This window comes from Micropterus salmoides, unplaced genomic scaffold (assembly GCF_014851395.1).
Source record: "Micropterus salmoides isolate LMB-PRFRI ecotype aquatic unplaced genomic scaffold, ASM1485139v1 Ms_hic_scaffold_1, whole genome shotgun sequence".
Classification (NCBI taxonomy): Eukaryota; Metazoa; Chordata; class Actinopteri; order Centrarchiformes; family Centrarchidae; genus Micropterus; species Micropterus salmoides.
This window is the reverse complement of record NW_024040040.1, coordinates 61,923,123-61,929,540: the sequence shown is the minus strand read 5'-3', so window position 1 is coordinate 61,929,540 and position 6,418 is coordinate 61,923,123. Positions and strand designations below refer to the sequence as shown.

At 36.5% G+C, this 6,418-nt stretch overlaps 2 long non-coding RNA genes across 2 annotated transcripts; both read right to left on the bottom strand.

Moving 5' to 3' along the window:
- Window positions 1–2,251: 2,251 nt before the first annotated feature.
- LOC119899879 lies at window positions 2,252–3,259 on the bottom strand. Its single transcript, XR_005443934.1, has 5 exons — window positions 3,223–3,259; window positions 3,097–3,112; window positions 2,904–2,989; window positions 2,385–2,439; window positions 2,252–2,295 (listed from the first exon to the last, which is right to left on the bottom strand). It is a non-coding gene; the product is annotated as an uncharacterized LOC119899879 (long non-coding RNA).
- A 5-nt stretch (window positions 3,260–3,264) lies between these two features.
- Window positions 3,265–6,072, bottom strand: LOC119899875. The gene is made up of 3 exons (XR_005443933.1): window positions 5,755–6,072; window positions 4,953–5,216; window positions 3,265–3,329 (listed from the first exon to the last, which is right to left on the bottom strand). It is a non-coding gene; the product is annotated as an uncharacterized LOC119899875 (long non-coding RNA).
- Between the last annotated feature and the right edge of the window lie 346 nt (window positions 6,073–6,418).

Genomic DNA, 6,418 nt, shown 5'->3' with positions numbered 1-6,418 from the left:
TCAACGCCTTGTGGCCAGATTGAATCCTGCCTCATCTATGTAAATGAATTCATGAGGGTCTGGTTGGCCTCCAATTCCAAAACTCTCTGAAACAAAGTTTATGTAAATCCTGTCATTACTGTAATCCATCTCAAAGGGAACAGTGTAGAAGCTGCTTCATCCGCACTCTGTGTTTGGACAATGTCCGCGTAATGGTTGTGAGGCTGATGCTATCGATGTTATCAACATCTCATGGTCCTCCCATTCTAGTCTGAATTTCACGCAGTTTATTGCATTGTTTGCAACAACTATTTCTACAATGGCAAGCTCTTGATCATTATTGAGGACTTTCCTCTTCCCCCAGAGGGTGGAAGACGTTGCATTCTTTAGAGGGACAAAAAAATTAAACATATGCATTACTGTATGACCTTATTGACATGTCAAGTGAGAATAGAAACAATCCATGTAAAATGCAATACTTACCTGTTGGTTTGTTGAAAGATGCATATATGGAAGCAACCGTTGACCGCCTCAAATTGGGCTGCACTCTTTCACCAGCCTCTCTTAGTGAAAGACCGTGGTTGATTACATGGTCAATGATAGTGGCACGAATTTCATCACTGACTACTGTTCTTGGAGCCCTTGGAATGCCACCACCACGCATTCTTACACCTCTACCTTGCCCTCTCCTTGGGCCTGCTCCTCTCCCTGGTCCTGCTCCTCTCACTGGTCCTGCTCCTCTGGGCCCCTTGCTCTTACTCTTCTTCGTCCAGACATTACAGTGTTTGTCTTTTTCTGTTTCTGTTTCCAAACACATCACTCCTCAAAGTCCTCCTTTTATATATGTGTCAATGTAATAGAAGAAAAAAACCCTGCCACTAAGCCAGACTGGAATCAGCTGTGGTTGGCCCAATTTACCCAACATAAATCAGCTGTGTGTCAATTATTTGTTTGTTTATTATCAGCCAAGATATATTGTTTTCGAACTGATATCATTGCAGAAACAGAGGTTTTATACTGTATCTAAGGTTTGGAATATTGTTTTTGCTATTGGGGATGGTGTGTGTTAACATTCGTAAATACTACAAAAATAATCCATAATTTTGTTGGGAGGTATAGCTTGTCTGTTAAGAAAATTTAAGCATTGTGGAAATGTGTTCACTGACTGCGTATTGTGTGAAAACGATGAAATGTGTGAATGGTATGGCCACAAAAGACCGATGCTGTGCTAACTGTGTTTAGAGTTTTGAAAATGTGACAACTGATTGGACAAACGCTTGTTAGCGACTGAAAAAAACTGTAATGCTAAAACTCAGTTAGGAAAACTCCCCAAAAAAATCTTCAACAGGAAAAAAGGAATAAAACCTCAGAAACCAAAAAACTCACAACAACTATTCACTGGCATCGTCATTTAAAAGTTACAGTTTGGTTAACATCTGACTTGCATAATTGCCTATTTAAAAAAGGTAAAGAGGGTTGATTTCCTGTATACTCCAAAAATGAAAAAACTCCAATGATGATCTTCCTATGAACGGAGAGACGATTAGTTTGAAATGTTTACCAATAACAGATTTAATATACATTGAACTGCAGACAGATTATCTAGGTAAAGGTTAAATGACAGTATTGCAAAGCCCAAAGGTGAAACCAACCACACAGCAGATTATTGTTTTTTCTTTATAGAATTTAATGGTAATGAAAATAGTTACAGGTTACAACAATAGAGGGGATATCAATTAAGCAAGTTTAATTAGAATCAATAAAATATAAAATAAAAAAAATAAGAAATTTTTTGCGTTGTTAAGATTATTTAAAATCTTTTGAGTCAGAGAACAAACTCAAACCGAAGCAACAAACCAACAGCAATCATTTTACAGCAAAAATCAACAGTATTTTGTATTTTCTTTCTGTAGAACAGAATTTCCATTTACAGGCTAGTCTGCAACAACATAACCAGAGATTAAAAAACAAACTAAAATATAACAGGAAGTAAAATTAGAGTGATTTGAACTACAGAGTCACTTTCAATAATATTTTGCATATTTCAAAACAAACTATTGGACAAACTGTTGCAAGTGACTGTACCTGCAGCTGATCCTGTCTTCACATTCGAGTAAAGGGAGCTCTCCTCTGATTCATTATGCTGCCCTGTAAAGATGAGCAGATGCATCAAAAGATGAGTTAATACTGTCTTTTATTTAGGAATCACTGACCTGATGAATATTTTGACTATAATATTTATGTTTGTATACTCACCTTTATTACTACTGTGTTAAGCTGAATCAACGAGTATGTGACAGCTGGATTCATCTGCATCTGAAATATACCTTTTCTTAACTTACAGAATTGTCAGTTATGATAACTCTTCTCTAATATTCTTCTCTGTGTAAATAAATAAAATTTACCTAACATTTTCAGTGTTTTCTGAGCCTCTGATTGATTCAGAGAGACAAGCATCACCTGAAAATCAAGTCACGGTAAAATTGATCATTTCAACTTTAGGATACAAACTAAGCTGCTACTTTTCTGATGAATATACTCAAATATTGTAAGATTGTCTTAAAGATATAAATATGTGCAAAAGACATTGATGTTTAGACTCTTTGAGTTATTTGAATTGGGTAATGTCAAAGGTGTAACTCAAATTGCATTAAATGTATATACCATAAAGCAATGATACTATTATTTTAATGGTTGAGCTAATAATATGTGTTTTTTTCTGTCTCATAGTTTAACATCATTTCAGCTAGAGACAATGTAAACAATGACTATAACCAATTTTCAGTTCTGATCTTTTCTGGTTGTAGTAGATGAGTTTATTATATTCCAATCCTTTTTGACAAATTGACTAACTGAAAAGTTCATTTGGTTCAATGTCATAAACATGAAATGATAAATGGATCTGGATAATTTTTAAGGCTGACCATGCAGATGAGAGTAGTGCACTGTAGTTTCATTCTGGTAAACCACTTGATCTGGAGCAGAGCCCTGATTGGTTCTCTGTGGGGTCCTAAAATATAATAAAAAAAACATATATATATATATTAAAAATTTAGTAAATTCAGTAAATTGAATAAGGAACATTTAGTGCCTAAGAGAGAAGAGAAGTCTACCCACTTGGCAAAATTTGAATCTGTAAAAAAAATAAATGTTGTTACATTATTTTGTTTTGGCACTGAATTCAATAATGACTTTGAATAGTCAGATTATAAACCATCAAGCATCAGCAGGAAAAAGTCTCACCCTTTGACTTTCTGTAGCAACACAACAGCAGCAGAAGATAATCAGTAAACTTCCACAAACTGGCCGAACAATCAACAGCAGAAGAAATGAAGAGTCATCAGGCGCTGCTGTAATAAAAGGTAAGTATTAATAAATGTTAAATGTAAAAACTACACACACTACACACATGTGCGTACACATACATTAACACCTTATACTTCACAAATAAATAATAATATAAAAAACATACATGTACACATAAATATACAAGTGTATACTTAAGAGCACACATGCTTACACACAGTATACACATAGTATTTATAGTATAAATTGTACATAAATGAATGTTCAATTAAATGTCCAAATGTACATCCATGCAAGTGCAGTACACAATTAACACTTACTGTACATACCTGTGCACATACGTAATTATTGTTAGACTGTGTGATATTAGACATTCACAGTACATTAGAACCTCCTGTTTTAGTTTTCTAATTAGAGTATTTGTATTAAGTAAGTATTTGACAACCTCTTTTTATCTCAGATTGTGACATAGCTTCTGAAAAAGGAAGTTTTAAAGAAACAGATGTGGTGACACATTTCCTGAGTATTTCCACTAAGCCTTCGTCTGACTTTGACACTGCAGCAATATTCAGCCCTCTCCTGTCATTTTGGATGAGATATCCATTTCGGTAGAAAAATATATTAGAATCTGATGTCCCTGTCCTCAGTTTGCAGCCAAGACCAACAGACTGTCCCTCAGTCACAGGATGGACAGGATTCACCATCTTTCTGTGAAACAGTCAAATAATATCAAGTCGTTGCAAACCTTTTCATCGCTCATACACTTCTGCTGTTACTCTTACATAACCCAAGGTGATGGAGGTTTATAGTCACTGTGGCGTCAATTAATGACTGACAAAAAGAGAAGTTGCGACTGATGCTCTGATCAGATCAGGTAAAATTGCAATATTAATTCATCATTTCAGATATTTACAAATAAGCAGCAATTGCTCTTTATTATTTATTAATGGTGTGCAATTCTGGAGAAATCCAACACCATGAAACATCCATGCAATAGAGCGAACCATTACAAAGCAAGTAATGTAACTAATGTTAGCTTAGTTGTGGGTTAGCAAACTGTCGCTACAACTGCTGCTATGAAGCTAACGTGCACAGAGGACGAGGCAGTCCCAGAGCCAGCACAATAACTCCAGACAGATACAGTTAACATCACACCAACAGCTATGTTGGTGTACTAGAGAGTAAGTTGAATGTCCGTGGGCAGTTCAGAAATCATGGCTGGAACAGCTGGAAAAGTCTTGTGTGGCTCGGTCCAAGTCATTTTATTTGTTTCCCATTTACAGAACCTGGGCTGGGTCCAAACACCAGATTGTTTTTCAGCACACACATAGAACCGACAGCTAGTGGACCGTGAGGAGATATTTGTTGAATTTGACAAAAAGACTTGTATTGGATTAGAATCACATACCCAAAATTTAATTGGTTAATGTTACACAATGCCATTGAGGATCAATATGTCCTAATTCTTTGATAATAAGAGGTCTAATAATAAACACTGTGAAGGGCAGAAAAACTGATTTCATGGCGGGTTCCATGTCTCTCCTTAAAATTTCACTGCATTGGTTATATAATATAACCAAAAAATATAATCACCTATAAAATCTGAATATAAGATGTTAAATTATGTTATTGTGAAATTTGAAGAATTAAAACAAAAAAGGAATTACTTTGTACGGTGATGTTGACCGCGTTACTGAATTGAGCTGATTCAGACTCACACCAGTACACTGCAGTTTTGTTTGGAAGTTCGTTGATGTTGCATGTGGATCCAGTCATTGTTCCCCACTTAGAACAGTTTGACAGATGGCCGGCTTTAGTGAACCTCCTCACTCTCCACTAAGAAGAGTTTCCCTCACAGCTCAGTGAGACAGGCTCAGAGGAAAAGTGCTGCTCTCTGTCAGGACTCACTCTGACTGTTGCTGGATGAAAATCTGAAAAAGAACTAATGAGGTGTCAAAACAAACACAGAGATATCATGACATTGACAGCAGCACAGTGGAAATGATCTTTTGACTGTCTTAATATTAATTACAGTGGTTGCTCTCCAACTCATCCATTTACAAATCGCTTTTTACCAGCTGCCTTTCAGTTCCAAATGGGGTCAGTATGTGATAATGAAAATCTAGACTGTATTTTCTTTTTACACATAGTTTTCCGTTCAGTTATTTTAATCTCCTAGTTGTACCCATATCTTGTCTCTTTACATGCCTGTTTATTGTTGCAGGCGCCACATTTGCCACCTGTCCATGTGCCTGTCTGACCACAAATCAGTGTCTTTTAAACCTGCAGTGCAGAACTTTTGTTTTTCCTTTCCAGCAGTGAGAGTAACCCAAACACTGTTGATGAATGATGATGACGTATGCCTCTGCTATACTCTGTAACCTACTCCTTCGCTAGGTAGCTACATGACTAATTGTGGGGGCAGAATATAGGAAAGAAAGGAGGAAAGAAAGGCACTAACACACTGACCTTTAGACCAGACAAACATAGTGTTACTATAATTAGTGTAGTTCACTGGATCTCCTCTTCCAGCTCTGCACTTATATCCTGCTGTGTGTGTCTGTCCATGAACGATGTAGGAATCCTGTTCAGTCCCGTTGCTGCTGCCAGGTAGCAGCTCTTGGTCGTAGGAGTTGCCTGATAGTTTGGGAACAGCCTTAAACCAGAAGAACCTCCATCCTGCAGATGGATCTTTAACACTGCAGCTCAGAGTTACTGAGGCTCCAGGACTCAGCCAGGATGGAGACACAGTGAGGACAGGTTTGGTTTTATTTGCTGGAAATAGATATCCCAGAATTAAAACTCTTTTCTTGTTTATGGATTGAGTGCACTGTTTGGATCCTGCACATTTAACACATTTACCTCGAAACATTAAATGCATTCTTCATGTCCATTTATCCTCCTGGTTTACATCATTATCTGCGTGAAAGAGTTTAGTTCCTTTTTTAACTTAGCCAGACTAGTTATCATGAGCAAAATGGGTGGCAATAAACCACTGCTAAATGTAATGTTTTCAAAATATGAAATCATAATCACTACCACAATTAACACTGAGTTTAGAAAAAGTCTCACTTAATAATAATTTATATGTTTGCTAAAGTACATTTCCACATAATTTAAAAGCAGATCTATA